At 38.9% G+C, this 16,572-nt stretch overlaps 1 protein-coding gene across 1 annotated transcript in view; it reads left to right on the top strand.

Annotated features, from left to right (window-relative positions):
* The window catches only part of LOC125229449 (protein TANC2), a 440,488-nt gene that overhangs the window by 117,960 nt on the left and 305,956 nt on the right, over window positions 1-16,572 (top strand). Inside the window, exon 3 of the mRNA XM_048134289.1 lies at window positions 1,444-1,470. The gene's annotated coding sequence lies outside the window, so the exon portion shown is untranslated. The remainder of the gene's footprint in view (window positions 1-1,443; window positions 1,471-16,572) is intronic.

Below are 16,572 nucleotides of genomic sequence, written 5' to 3'. Positions count from 1 at the left end.
TCCGGCGGACGCAGTCTACTGCCGCGACCTAGGTAATGAATATACACTGAATTGTCGCTTTGCTGTCATTGTCACTTCTCGGCTCTTCGTTCCTTTCGCTCCTGTTTTGTTGCGCGTGTGTGAGTGTACTAAATATACTAGAGAGCAGAATCATTTGGAAGTATTTCGGTCCTATACGATTCGTGTGATCAGAATCGCGATCGGATCGATACTATAACTGGATACCTTATTCGCCCGCATAGAATCCACACGCTGTATATGCGTAAGAAGTGGATTTCTTCTCGAAACGACGTCTTGAGATGAGATCAATTAAATCAACCATTGAATTTGCCAAAAGATAAAAATACTGAATCCTCTTGGAAGCGAATGAAATTAGCTGCTCGTTTTAAAGGCCGCGCGAACGAAGTTAACTCCCAGGTTAAACACGTGTGTTGTAGAGATACTGAGTCTAATGCTCAGTGAACCAGTATTATGAGGAATGTAAAAAAAACTTTTCTGTTATTTTTTCTTGGTTTTTAAACTTGGACCAGGAGGGCGATTTTTGAATCTCGCATACGGGATTTTGTCACTAAAATACCGGTTGAAAACGGTGACTTGCTTATTATTTTCAGTGACAATTTTCTGAATTCGAACGCGTGAGACTAAAAATCGGCCCGCAGGCCCAATTATTTTGATTGGCTATATAAATACAACTATTGTTTACTTATATCAGATACACAATCTAACAAAAAAGGTTCCAAATTGTATCACCAGGAGTCACTGTCAGGTGTCAACAGTGACAATAATAATATTTACTAATTTAAGGGTTCAGTTAAACTACAGTATAATAAAGAGTACTATCGTACAATATGGCCACTCCCGCTCCCCACTTAAAGTGACGCCCACCCCTCTCAGTTACCTCACAGTTACCGCCTGTCAAAAACGCGAACAGTCGACCTGTCATATTCACTTAGAGCTTAGACTGTGTGCTAGGAACGCACCTCTTTCATATATTTGATCGCCAGTGTCCGAGGTGTGGTTTAAACGGTGCGCTCAAATGCGACTTGATAGTTATAGTGACTGCACTGTTGTGTTGAACTTGTAGTCCGGTTGGTCTTCCTATAAGTTTGACTCAATCTTCCTCAGTAACAAACACCTCGGTCAAACATACCCTACATGTAATGTAGCAAATTGTAATTTTGTTCCCCCGTTTACTCGGAACATGTTCACAAAACTTTTGTACGCACTTAAATTTACCAGTTTTGCTTTTAATTTACAGTACGTACCCTAGCGCTGGCTTTAAATGTAATCCAGTGTTTTTCAGAATCAGTTAATTATGATCCATAGAACTAGTAAAAAGACTTTTATTCTGTTATAATATGAGGAAAATAATGATAAAAGACCGCTAGGACTAAAATCTATAGAAATTATAAATCTAATAATTTTTGTCATTTGTTGTTTCAGATTATGCTGTTGCTTCGAAATTAAAAAGTGAGTCAATTTCTGTTTTTACATGCCTACTTATTTAAATAGGCGAAGCGACTAAAAGAAACTAATTAGTCCGTCAATTAGATTATCAAAGAATATTATATATTTTCTTTTTTCTCGTAATCAAAAAATTACGATGGTACAGTGCACAGTGCGTTGAAGTTTCGCGTGACTTCACGCCTAAGGCCCTCCGCTCACGAGGCTACTCTCAAGCGACTTTCGTCTCATACGCGTATGATACGCGTCGCTCGTGAGTAGCCTGCATACAAATTAACGTCGCTCCGCACACGACGAGACGCGTCTACGACCCGTATGTATGCTACCAGTCGCACGCGACTGTCATTGCTGGTCGCACGCTACTCGAGTCGCATGCACGTTGCAAACAAAAATGGCGGTGGATCAAAAGTTTAATATTCGATTTGTCCAAGAAGTGGAAAATTATCCGTGTTTGTATAATTATAAGCTGCCAGAATATATAAGAAAAGATGTGGTGGAAAAGGCGTGGAATGATATTGGCAAAAAAATGAATATGACAGGTCAGTATAGGTATTATATTTTGTTTTTATGAAATGAAGGGTTTATTTACCTACTATTATTACATTAACCTACTACAAACTATGAAGGGGTGAGTGATAAATAACGTCACGATTCAAAATTCATCGTGTTTCATCATCTTGTACGCACGAATGTTGCACTGCAAATGATAAAAATCGTCTCAGTTGCGTAGCACTGTGTGCGGAAACGAGTAGCATACCAGTATGCAACCATGAATTGCATTGCAATCGCGTCGCTTGAGAGTAGCCTCGTGTGCGGAGGGCCTAACAATTTTAACTTAGAAGTGACGTCACAAGTCCCCACTCCTGAACTTTGATGCTCTATATCTTTGTATTTTTTCATTAATTAGAAAAAGCGAAAAATATGTGTTCAGTATTTTTGGACTTTAATTTTTTTATGAAGCCGTCATCCCTATTGTAAGTCGTCGCGGTAGACCTCGCCAGAGATGGCGTGACGAACTTCACGCCTCTGACGAGGACTGGTGGGAGACTTCAGAAGATAGGGATGCGTGGAGGAATTTGAGAGAGGCCTTTGTCCAACAGTGGGACAATATGGGCTCTTAATGTATAATAATAATAATATACTTATTTTGTGTTTATTTTTAATTAATTTATCTTTTATTTTTTTAAATGTCTATAGTATATAAGCACTTTGAACAAAACGGGACTTAATCGCGTAAACACTTACATTTATATTAAATTGGGACAACGTTTCGAACATCACATGTATGTTCGTGGTCACGGGTAGACAGTTAGACACCCGTTTTGTTCTAAAATTGTTTCAGTTATACACAATTTTCCTATATATTTTAAAATACATACATACATACAATCACGCCTGTATCCCATAAAGGGGTAGGCAGAACACATGAAACTACTGAAGCTTCAGTGCCACTCTTGGCAAATAAGGGGTTGAAAGAAAACGAAACTGTGACAGTGCAGTGACAGGTTGCCAGCCTCTCGCCTACGCCACAATTTAACCCATATCCCATAGTCGCCTTCTACGTCACCCACGGGAAGAAAGGGGGTGGTGAAATTCTTTACCCGTCACCACACAGGCTCAGGCAGGATTTTAAAATACCTAATAAAATATAAGAAAAACAAGCAAAGAACACGATTATAATATATGTACCTAAGTGGCTCTCCTAGTTAGTCCTGGCTACAAACATTTCATTAGGCAGCGCGAATAAAATATAATATTTCAAAGAAAGCGTGTCGCGGATTAGTGTTTCCAAGTAAAGGAAATATTGAAAAGTGGATAAAATCAATAAAATAATTCCATCCCGCCCGTCTGGTTGTTACCAAGGATTATTCAGAGACAGCAGCAAAGTTCCCTGTCTTATTAGGTGTTGGGAAAGAAATATTCATGTGCATAGCAATACGTCAATAATCAAATTACTTTTAAATATTGTCTTCGGTTACCGCGATAGTTACTCATGAAATAAAATTATGGAAACGGATTAAATCGCGTATAATGAATTTATAATTCATCCCGACTTTTCGAACACTTTACAGCATTCGTGGTCATTGGTCAACGGGTGACTCCCCGGGTCCGGGTCACCCGTTGACCACGAATGCTGTAAAGTGTTCGAAACGTCGGGATGAATTAAATTCATTATAACGCGATTTAATCCGTTTCCATAGTTTTATTTTACTTTATTTATTTATTTATTTAATCTTTAAAGCACAAAAGAAAAATCTTGCAGTACAAAAGGTGGACTTAATGCTTTAAAACATTACCAGTCAACCTCGAGGCTAAGTATTGAAAGCTTTTGGGTGACAATATTTTTCGCGCGATATAGACTACCCCGTCTTTTTAGGGTTCCGTACCAAAAAGGTAGATAAGGAACCCTATCTTGCACGCAATATAATGATGAATGAATTTATGAAAAAGTAGCCTATGTCACTCTCCATCCCTTGAACTATCGACACTTAAAAAAATCACGTCAATTCGTCGCTCCGTTTAGCCGTGAAAGACGGACAAAACAAACAGACAAACAAATTTCCCATTTATAATTTTAGTATGGGTTATTATTTTTGACGATGCTCAAAACAGGAATTTACACCTTGAACCAGCACTTGTCTACGACTTCTTCCACGTTTTTGTTTGTAATGGATATCGGATAGATGAAATTGCTGGACACACAAGTGCAATTTTCTGTTTGTGTGTATATAATTTTCTTAGGATATTTTTGTGTATTTGTTTTTTATTATTAGTTTCTTTTTTTTTTCACCATTTTGTATGTATGTATGTGTGCTGTACTGAATAAATGTCTTTTCTTTCTTTCTTTCAAATTTATATCATACATACTCAAAACGCTATGACACGTAATACCGGCATCACGTGGCTTACTGCAGCCTAGGCGACACATTCCCAATGCTTTCAATCTTATGTGTCCCAGTATCAATATGATCTAGGACTTCTCTAAGTTACTAGGAAAACAAAGGTCACACTTAACCTGGACGTCAAGCGAAGTATCTGTAGGTAATGCTAGACCTGGGGGTTATCATGAAGTACTAGAAATGTTCAATTTAGGTTGAGAGAGAGGGACGGAGCTATATAACTGGTATAGCTGTGTCCCTTTCTCTCGACCTAAATTTAACGGTTTTAGTACTTCATGGTAACCCTGTCAACCGGCTGGCAATCCTCACTTTACTTGAACTTTCCAATCCGCGGCCATATTTTTTCACAATATCCGAAGTGACAGGAAAAGTTGGCGAGTTCCATGGTTTTTGTCCAATTTTAATATTCGCGACGGAAAATTGTGGAAGAAATAAGTGGTAATACTTCGGTGTCAGTCCAGAATGGATTACTGGGGAGTTTCCGCTTTCGGCGTATTAGAGTGAGTGGTAAAAATACATGTTTCGCTGTAATATGGTTTTTAAAAATAGAAGTGCCTTAAACGTGTAGCGAGGTAAATTGGTGCGTATTGAATTATTTCGTGGAAAAATCTGTGGCATTTCAATAGTACTCTTTGTAAAGAAAAATGGCAATATCGTGTCTTTTATAATATAATTTGAGATTCTAAATTTATTATTTATTGTTTTTTGAGTCCAGTATCAATAAAAAAATTTCAAACGCAAAATTTGCCGCGTCTGGTTGACGTAACTTAGTGACCGAGGAGCTGGCGAGTTCCTCGCACAATGTACCAGCATTACAATCTGGCTAGGAAATGTCGCCAGCGTCCTTGGTGCAATGCCTCTATTATGTTAATAAATTAATTATATAGAAAATAAGTAACCCAACGGGCATGTATGAGGAACTTAATGAAAGTGCGTGAAGCGAAAGTGGTTTGTCAGGATCGTAGCAAAATCCGTGATCTCTACCTACCCTTTGGGAAACAGGCGTGATAGTATGTATTTATGTAAAAAAAAAACAAGTTAGGTATGAAACCCCCGTTCTTATTTATTTATTTATTTAATCAAAAAGTAACACAGCATTACATTTATTTAATCAAAAAGTAACACATCATTTTTATGGAAAATAGAAAGTGTACATTTATTAGTTTATTAGTTTCAATTGTAAGAGCGTAAAAAGATCGGCGGACAACATACGTGATTTATGTGCATCTGCGGACATCATTGGATTACAGGAGACCTGGTTGCTTCCAAATGACTTACCGTTTCTTTCCTCAATACATGATGACTTCGCGTATACAGCTACATCTGCCGTCGACACCTCTGTGGGGATGCTCAGAGGTAGACCACATGGCGGTGTCGCGCTGCTATGGAGAAAGAGTATTTTTCCCTCAGCGAGTGTAGTGGAGTGTAATAATAATAGGATCTGTGGCATTCTAGTTAATCTAGGTTCTAAACGTGCTGTGATAATTAGTGTGTACATGCCAACTGATTCTGCTGAAAACTTACCAATATTTGTGGAGTGTGTGAGTACTATACATGCTATCATTGAGGAAAGTGAAGTAGAAGCTGCTTATGTTTTAGGGGATTTTAATGCCCATCCGTGCGAGCCCTTTCATAATGAACTTATGAGTTTCTGTGAGGACAATCAGTGGATTTGTGCGGATCATGAAATGTTGGGGCCAGACTCTAATACTTTTACTTATGTAAGTGACAGTCATGGGTGTGAGCGCTGGTTAGACCACTGTGTGATGACTCAGGCGGCCTGGTCTACTATATCCAAAGTGTGTGTTTTGTATAATGTTTACTGGTCAGACCACTATCCTCTAGTGATAGAATGCAACTTGGATGTGACCCACTATAAAACATATAATTGTAATTTTGACAGGTCTAAAGTATTCTGGGGTGACAAACAACCAAATGATATTATTAATTATAAAAATAAATGTAATGAATTGTTAAAAGCTATTGACTTCCCTACACAGCTTAGAGAGTGTGCTGACAGCTGTTGTTATGAAAGTAATAATAATTCTCATAAGGATGTAATTTCTAAGATGTATAATGATATAATTTGTGCCCTTAGTTCTGCTTCTGTTTCATGTAGTAACAAACCATGTAATAGGAAGAATAAACAAATTATGGGATGGAATAAACATGTGAGTGAGGCTCACAGAGAGGCCAGGCATAGATTTCAAATATGGGTAGCTAGCGGGAAACCCCGTTCGGGTCAGTTGTATGATTCCATGTCTGTGAGTCGCAAAGTTTTTAAAGCCAGATTAAAATGGTGCCAGCAACATCAGGACCAAATTAAAATGGACCGGCTGGCCTCTTTTCATGGTAAAAATGATTTTCGCAACTTTTGGAAAGGTACAAACAGATTAAATCACAGGCCTGGGCTCTCTGTGAGTATTGATAATGAGACCAATCCTGTTAATATAGCTAATTTGTTTAAGAATCATTTTTCTGTCAAGTCTGCCCTTAGTACTGAGATCAGCAGTGAGGTGGTTAGGGCACATGGGTTTGTGTGTACGACTAAAATTACTGCAAATCAAATAACTAAAATAATTCAGAATATGAAGGGCGGCAAGTCCCCTGGGCATGATGGGCTTAGCATTGAGCACCTGCAACATGCCGGGCCCCATCTGCCCAGGGTCCTTGCAATGCTCTTTTCACTATGTATCAGCCATGCTTACCTACCACCTGATATGATTCGCACTGTGGTTGTTCCCATTGTAAAAAATAAAACAGGCGATATAGCTAAGTTGGCCAACTATAGGCCCATTTCTCTAGCAACGGCCGTGGCTAAGGTGTTTGATGCGGTGCTCGATGCTGAGTTAGATAGATACATACAGATCAGTGATGCGCAGTTTGGTTTTCGACCCAAACTATCTACTGAAAGCGCAATACTTAGCCTCAAGCACACCGTTGAATATTATACCAATAGGAAGACGCCTGTATATGCATGTTTCCTGGACCTCTCCAAAGCGTTTGATCTTGTTAATTACAATCTACTGTGGGCCAAGTTAGAAACGTCCGGGGTCCCGAAGGACATCCTGCATATACTTAGGAGTTGGTACTTGTCTCAAGTTAATGTTGTCCGATGGGGCAAGGAAGTGTCGGAGGAGTACAGGTTGGAGTGCGGAGTGAGACAGGGCGGGAGATCATCTCCGAAGCTCTTCAACCTGTACGTCAACGCGCTCATCGAGGAACTGAGCAGCATGCATGTCGGCTGTCATATAAGTGGTGTCTGTATGAATAATATTAGTTATGCGGACGACATGGTGTTGCTCAGTCCCTCGCCTTGTGGACTTGAAATGTTGCTTAAAGTATGTGAGAGATATGCTTGTAATCATGGCCTCAAATATAATGCTCTCAAGAGTGAACTTATGGTTTTTAAATCAGGGTCAAAATGTCCATCTTTTGTACCACCATTGTATCTGAATGGCCATATTGTAAATGAAAATCTGCGTGATGACGCAGACATAGATAGGGAGCGTAGGGCGCTGGCGATAAGGGCGAATATGATAGCACATAGGTTCAGAGGATGCACAGCGCAGGTGAAAATAACGCTTTTTAGAGCCTATTGTACTTCTCTGTATACTTGCAGCCTATGGGCTAACTATTCGCAAAGCTCGATCAGTGCTCTACGGGTCCAGTATAACAACGCCTTCAGGGTGCTGTTGCGGCTGCCACGCTTCTGTAGCGCGTCTGGTATGTTTGCGGACGCTCAAGTAGACGGTTTCTATGCCACATTAAGAAAGCGTGCCGCAGCAACGCGTAGCAGAGTGTTTGGCAGCAGCAACGGTATCCTGGGTGCGATAGCGGGCCGGCTTGATAGTCGCTATATGCAACACTGGTCGAACCTGCACCTCTCCCTAGCCAATTTTGAAAAATAGTATATGTATAGTAATTAGGCACTAAGGAAATTAACATAGTGGTAGTATTAGGTTTAAGTATTAACCTTGTATGGATTTTGTGGTCCGAAATAAATGATTTTTATTTTTATTTTTTATTTATTTTTATTACACTTTACACTAAGGCACTGTGAAACTACAAAATACAAAACAAGACATAAACGATAAATAATACAAATTAAACATTAGATTTGGGCGACGACGTAACAGCGTGGCTCCGTTGCGTCGTCTGACTCGGTGTAGGATTCGGCAGGTTGCCCCGGAACCACCGAAATACCACACCCTTCGGCCAGAAGTCTGCGCACGCGATGGCGTCCTGCAGCGTGCGCGGCACGCGCACAACAAATGAAGTGAAGTGCACACGCGACTGCAGCTGTTGCACCCTCAGCGTGTAGCCAGTCTTCCGGCGAACGTACTCCACCACCTCATCAGCCCCGGCGGAGTAATGCAAGCGCGACACGTAGAGCGCTTATGTCACACGTCGGTCAATGGCGATCAAATATATGAATGAAAGAGGCGCGTTCCTGGGCCATTTTGTTTTCAAAGTTGTCCTGTGGATATTTTTTACGCGATTCATACTCAGAATCGCGAGGTTTTTCGATCCTGATAGGAGAAAAAAAAATGTCCCAAGATTTCCATACATTTTTCAAACCTTCCATTCCGTTGCCGCCATACAAAAATAAATGTATGAAAAAATGGTAACGGAATGGGAAAAAAACTTTGGGACACTTTTTTTCTCGTATTAGGATTGAAATAGCTCGTGATTCTGAGTGGAAGCCACATAAAAATTTCCAAATCCAAAAAAGTGTGGACAACTTTGAAAAAACTGCTCACACAGTCTAAGCTCGTGTAGGTGAACGCGTACCATGTTTGTACGAGGTGAGATATGACAGGTCGACTGGTCGCATTTTTGAAAGGCGGAAAGGCGGTAACTGGCGGCACTTTCAGCGGGGAGCGGAGTGGCCATACCATACTGTCCGATAGTACTCTTTATTATACTGTTCTTGTGTAGCGCTTGGCCTACGGTTAGTGGGGAAGCTGGATTTGTATACAATTCCTATAAACGCTGATATTACTCACCGTCTGCGGACGTTGTATCTTGTACGGAAATAGATCGGCCATTTTGTTTCACTTTCTCGACGTATCTTTTACAAGTTGAAACAATTATGTACCGTTTAATGTTACAAGTACAATTTTCATTTTAAAACGTTACTTTAACTACAGCTTGAGAAAATAATGATTAGAAATGAAAAGTGGCAACCGCCTCTGCCCATCCGAAATAATGCATAAGTACCTATTAATTAGAAAGGAAGACCTTCCTGTAAAGTGAAGTTAGTCGTAGATATTCAGTTCTGTTTGAAACGAAATTATTTATTTATTTATATGACATAACGTCTATATTGCAGAACGTCTACCATCTCCAATTCTCCTTTTGCTCTAAGGTTAACTGGAAGAAACTTAATGGGATAAGTTCGCCTTTGTACAAATGATGTGTGTTCTTTTTTTCTTTAAGTACTGTGTGTGTTTTTATTTTTGTACAATAAAGTGTATTACTACTACTACTACGAATTGTGGGATATTTTAGAATACAAATTGGACACTCCATCGTATATTTAAGACATTATTGAACAACCGAATTAACTAAATTATGTGACAATCTGACAATTTAGTTTAGTTACTGCTTAATATAGGCATGTGTTGTGTAGTTAATGGCTATTAAAGCATAAAGCCAAAATGAACATTAAAAAAACTCATATAATATTTTTAAATAAATGGAAGTTCAACAAGGTATTTTATTTCATTCATCGTTTTATTTTTACGATTAAATTATATGAACTTAGCACCAATCCGAAAGAAACTAGGAAGGGATGAAATATTTGTTACCTTTTTACAATAAATATTAGCTCATCATTTGAAATGATATTTTAAATGTGATATGTTTTTTTCCACACCCCGCCTCATATTTTTAAACGGAACAAAAAAGGATTTATACTTTTCACGATAGGTACCTACTTACCTCCAATCTCCTTCCAGTCCAGTTCCAGTCTACTTGAACCAGTCTCGTTCTCAGCTCGTATCAATGTACCTAACTTATATAATAGGTACAGTTTGCAAGGGGGGGGGGGTATGTCTGGTTCAACTTGGTAATAAATGTCCTTCCTGTAATCAATTAAAGCATCCGAATGCCTCCTGAACAGTCATATCCGCGCATGAAAGCATTTCAAACACAGTATAATTAAAACGGTATTCTGACTTAATATGTAGGTACATTGTGTACCCGTACGCTTAGACAGTATGCCCCTTGCAATGTTGTTACAATGAACTTAGAGTAACTTAACTGTAAAATCTAGTTTGCTTAAATTCCTCTACAAAGTAGAGATTTTACAAAAATGCTGGTGTAATATACTGAATAATAATAACCTACTTAATAAAGTGAGTAAATGGAATTAGTACATTTAATATAAAATAATAATCAAATACCTACAGTTTTGTAAAATAAGTTTCATGTTGCAAGTACAATTTAATAACGTATAGCTAACACATGATTATAAACTGATACATGTGATAATAAGCTAATAGATTTTTATTGGTATTATCAAAACTTATCAATATACACACATAGAACAAAAAAATTATCAATGTAAGCACAACTTGAAAAGTTTTCGCTAAAGGTACTAAGTACATAATTCAATTCATAAAATATCAGTTAGTAGCTAGCATGAAACAGGTACAAAGTCATCTCTGTGTGGACTCCATAACATGAAAACTACTTTTGCCAACTACAAAGTCAAAGAACTCCTCATCATAATCACAAACCATGCCACATACGAGTAAGTATTCAACATGTCATTGACATGCACTTTACCGGAACCAGGGTGAACGCTCCGGACCCCCTGCGGCTTCCGTTCCTAAAATAGAACGCTATAAATAAGACTAAGTACTGCGTCTGATATAACTTTGACACGGGTGACGCCTACCGTTAAACTATATTAAATATAGATGCGAACTAAGTGCCAAAAATATGTATACACGATTTTATCTCTATGTCTTCTCTACACCTTATAAAAATAAGTCCCCCGCAGCGTCTGTCTCTGTGTGTGTTCGCGATAAACTCAAAGACACTCTATTTAATAATGCAAACATTGTAAAACATGGAAAAGGGGACCAGTTACATTTGCCCCCAGCCGAGATTTTCCCCACTGTACACTCAAGTTCATAAAGTGTACATTTTTTCACCATACTGCATAGATAGATAAGGTGAAGAAATGTACACATATCTCAGCAGTTTTCGAAAAGTTTGTACAAAAATTAAGGAAAAAGTTAAATTTGTTTTTATTATTCCTATTTTGTTACCAAGATTTTATTGATGAATTAAGATTTTCGTAGTTTTATTTCGTCATTAAGGTTCTCTAGTATCTATATTTTCTTAATTATAACAATTAACTTGTATATATCTTATGAAAGTCGACTTATATTACTAAATGTTGGTAACAAAATAGGATCAATTAAAATTTGCTAACGTGGCTATGTACAAAGTTGCCGGGAAATGCTCATCTATGAACTCGACTGTATCTTGTAGGTTAAAATAAACGTGTCTCCAAAAACAAAAACACATCATAATTTGAAAGAGAACAACTAGATAATGTACAGCGGGGCAAATCTCATGTGAAATCAAAATCAAATGTGAAAACCAAAATCATCTATTCATGACCAAATAAATACAAACCTGATCCGCCACATGCTTCGTCAAAACACAGATGAATGGCCCAATCGCGTCAGATTTTTAACGCGATTTTCACGTACCTCAAACGAAAAAACGGAACCCTTATAGATCACTTTGTTGTCCGTCTGTCCGTCCGTCCTGTCAAGCTTTTTCTCAGGAACGCGTGGAGGTATGAAGCTGAAATTTATATCAATTATCAGGTCTACTGTCCCTTGAAGCTGTGAAAAAATCAAACTTCTAAGTCAACGCAATCAAAAGATACAGCCGTTTATGCCGCAAATTTTCGACACTTGCAAGGGAATCAAAACCTACAGGGTGCTTCCCGTGAACTCAGAATCTTGAAATTTGGTACGAAGCAACGTCTTATAGCATAGATAAAGGAAAAATTACAAAAACCATAAATTTTTAGTTACATCACATAATATATTTTTTTTAATAATTGTAAACCTTGCAGGTTTGTACGGAACCCTCGGTGCTCGAGTCCGACTCGCACTTGGCCGGTTTTTATTATTATTCCCTATTTAATAATGCAAATATTGTAAAACATCGAAGAAATGAACCATTTACATTTGCCCCCCAGTCGAGATTTGCCCCGCTGTACCTTATTAGTGTGATATATGTGTACCAACTTACACTTACTTACGCCTATATTATACTTACTTATGTATAGGGTAGTTATAACCATTCAGTCTTGAATTAAACCATACGAATCGCATCAAGTGTTTGTGTCTAATACCTAGATTTCCATTCCCATGTGTCCTGCAGGGCAATCATGGTCGCGCGATAAATGATAAAACATCGGGCCGTCCCTATCGCACTTACTTAAAAATAGTGCGATAGGGACGGCCTGATGTTTTATCATTTATCGCGCGACCATATTTGCGTGCCTGGAATTTATAATTAGATTTTAACAAAGTTATAATGCGGTTATTCGGTCAATATAAAATTGACTAATTTCCTTTTTAAGACGCCAGAAATTATCGCTAAACCTCCTAAATGAAATAACGTTAAAACGGACAGTTAATAATGACTATCAATTGGCAGGGACTCTACATTCTTATCCAGAACGCTCTAACTCCTGAGAAAATTACCGTGACATACTGCATTTTCGAATATTACTGGCCAAGGCCGGAAATAGAGCCTTTGAGATCGGGAACGAGATCCATTCTTGACTTCATTTCCTGGTCACGCCTGCTATGGTAATGTTACCTTGATATAAATTCTAAGTTTGATCTTGAGCTAAACTTATCTTTTATCATGCCACAGTATAATAAAGAGTACTATCGTACAGTATGGCCACTCCCGCTCCCCACTGAAAGTGCCGCCCACCCCCTCTCGGTTACCTCACAGTTACCGCCTGTCAAAAGCGCGACCAGTCGACCTGTCATACTCTCTCATACAAGCGTTGTACGCGTTCACCTAGGTATCTACGGTCAGCCAAGAAAGTGGTTTACCACTTTTCGACTCTATTTTAAACACTTAAGTTCAAAAAGTGGTAAACCACTTTTTTGGCTGACTGTACACGAGCTTTAAGGCTCAGCCACGACATTGGTCTAAGCGCGACAGCGGTGAGCGGCGGCCATACATTGGAGCGAGACACAGCGATGGGACTTTTCATTCTCACGTATGGCTGCCGCTCACCGCTGTCGCGCTTCTAGACCAATGTCGTGGCTGGACCGTTAGACTGTGTGCGTAGAAACGCGCCTCCTTCATATATTTGATCGCCATAGTATATTTTTGGATTGCCGGTCCAACCGCTCAACCGAGCTGGTGCCTTACCGAATGACTTTTCTGCGACGCGAAACGAAAACGAAACGCCGCGAAAGATAGTCTGGCTCTGTCTCGCCAATACGCAAGAGCGATAGAGATTGAGATTGTACCTATGCCGTAAGGCGCCACATTTTTTTTTATGGGATAGGAGGCAAACGAGCAGACTGGTCGCCTGATGGTAAGCGATCACTGCCGCCCATGGACACCCGAAACACCAGAGGTGTTGGAGGTGCGTTGCCGGCCTTTAAGATGGGTGTACGCTCTTTTCTTGAAGATTTAAAGGCCCTATCGGTCCGGAAATACCGCAGGCGACAATTCATTCCATAGTGAAACTGACGGAAATGTAACAACTTATGTACACCTAATACGTTGGACAAATAAATGATTATGTATTCTGAAGATACTCGTAGATATCTACGAGCGTTTTGTTTCGTGAGCGTTTGTGCCATTCGGCTACGTATCCAGAAGTGTTTAAACACAAATAAACAAGAGCATGTTGAATTTTCGTATCATCATACACCGATGAAAACAGGTCAACCATTTCTAAAGCGACGTGTGGTGTGGTTTCTTGTTTTATTTAAATCCATTTAATTGGATCCTGATTTCGTTGAATTCATCACTGACGCTTCTGATCAATGGCTATTAGTTTTAGTTTAATCCTATTTGAATACGTTTAAAAGTGTGTTTTAATTAAAATGTGAGCAAAAACGTTCTACGATTCAGTGATCCGACTACGAGTCGATGGACAAGTTTAGACGTACCATTTCAAATAGTAACGACTGCCCGATAGAACTTGAAACTTAAAAAGGCTTGTAATGTTTGCCTTTTGTTGTCAAATTAGATGCACCTCAAATGGCACGCGTCAATGCAAACTGCATACAACTAAGGGCCCCTACGTTTAGCGTCTCGCGAGCGCAGCGTCGGCCCAACTGTATGGAAAAGACGGCTCGTCTACGTTAGGCTCGGCAATACAATTGGCTTGACGCTACGCTCGCGAGAGACGCTAGATGTGAGGTTGTTTTATAGGGGGGGAGGGTTGATTTTCACTAATCCTATTCTTAACGCCTAATGACCGTCTCAAATGCTATCGGGCCTTCCTATTTTAAATGAAGTTACAAGTTGGTCCGTTACCTTACACTGACATATTCTGTAGCGTAGATATGTGTAGTTTGCTTTGTATACCTCTCAGTACAAATACTGAAATATTAGTGAGAAAGAGGATAAAACCAAACAGTATGAACAAACTCGTGTTAAACCTAAGTTTTTTTCTCAATACACATCACTTACAAAACGCACGCACACAATAATAAACATGTATTAGGATAATAGGATATTGTAACTTGATCTCCCTACACTCGTTTCATAACCATTGGGGTCTGTTTCTCGGAAAATACCTATCTAATTTTATTAGTGTTGTCATGACGAGTTGACGACCGATACGACTATCATTTTGTGGACTGGATTACTCCCTGCCGGTCTATCATGCTTCCAATTTTATTACTTATCCACGCGGATAAGACATCTGTCACTCTCACACTGACATACTTGCCAAAGCGTGACGGATGCTTTATCCACGTGGATAAGCGATGAAATTGGAAGCATGATACGCCGGCAGGACTATATTTAGGTAGAAGTAAATAAGTTAATATATTTGTATACGGGCCGAGCGTGTTACATTTTATATTGACATAGTTACCTACCTGTGATGATAGGAAATATTATTGGTATACTCTTGGGTCGACACGTTTTTCGTTTTTCGTCACGATCCCAAATTTGTCCGATTCTGCTTTCGTCAGCCATTCTTGATTCGTCAACTTAGACTGCAGTCATTATCGTCTTTGACCATAATGAGTTGTTGACCTTTTTCTTATTTCGACTGAATTGTTTTTCGTCATTTCGTATTTGGTCATATTCTAAGTTTGTACCGACCTAAGACTACGAAAAAACACGAAAAACATATATTTAACAGCGAACATGACGAAAGAAGGTTATGATGAGTAAAAAACGAGACGGATTAAGATAGAGATGAACAACGAAATTGACCGTAGTTGAGAAAGACCATCGACGACCGTGACGAATAAGGAAAGGCTGACGAAAGCAGAATTTGACAAATTTAGGAACGTGACGAAAAACGAACGTGTCGACCCAAGAGTGTACCATATTATTGTCTCTGGCCTTTGTGTGTTCATTTTTTTTAATTGTCTCGTGAAAACTGTCAGTAGGGACTAGACAGTCTCCAAGATGTGTGACTTCGAGCACGCTACTATAGTCGATGGCAGGCTGTCATAAGTATGCTCAGTCAACTTAGGGGCATAATTAAATAATATAAGCAAATAGATAAATAAATAAAATAAATATTATAGGACATTCTTACACAGATTGACTGAGGCCCACGGTAAGCTCAAAGAAGGCTTGTGTTGTGGGTACTCAGACAAAGATATATATATTATAATATATAAATACTTACATACATAGAAAACATCCATGACTCAGGAACAAATATCTGGATTCGAACCCGGGACCGCGGCGTAGCAGGCAGGGTCACTACCGACTGCGCCAGACCGGTCTTCAGATATTCAGTATCATCGAACCCAAAATCTTCTACGAAGTTATTACGTATCTTTCCTGTAAAATTATCTCCTCAATTCTTAACGAAACTGATATTAATTAATCTTCTTAAGTATTAACAGCAACGCAATTTATTAATAAAAGTTTTTTTACTAAGAAATAAGTTTTAAGCTAAGAAGATGATTTATGATTTCTAAGTTTTGCAAGTAAATTGGAA

Source organism: Leguminivora glycinivorella, chromosome 9 (assembly GCF_023078275.1).
Source record: "Leguminivora glycinivorella isolate SPB_JAAS2020 chromosome 9, LegGlyc_1.1, whole genome shotgun sequence".
Taxonomy (NCBI): Eukaryota; Metazoa; Arthropoda; class Insecta; order Lepidoptera; family Tortricidae; genus Leguminivora; species Leguminivora glycinivorella.
The sequence above is the reverse complement of the archived record's forward strand: the minus strand, read 5'-3'. Positions and strand labels throughout refer to the sequence as shown.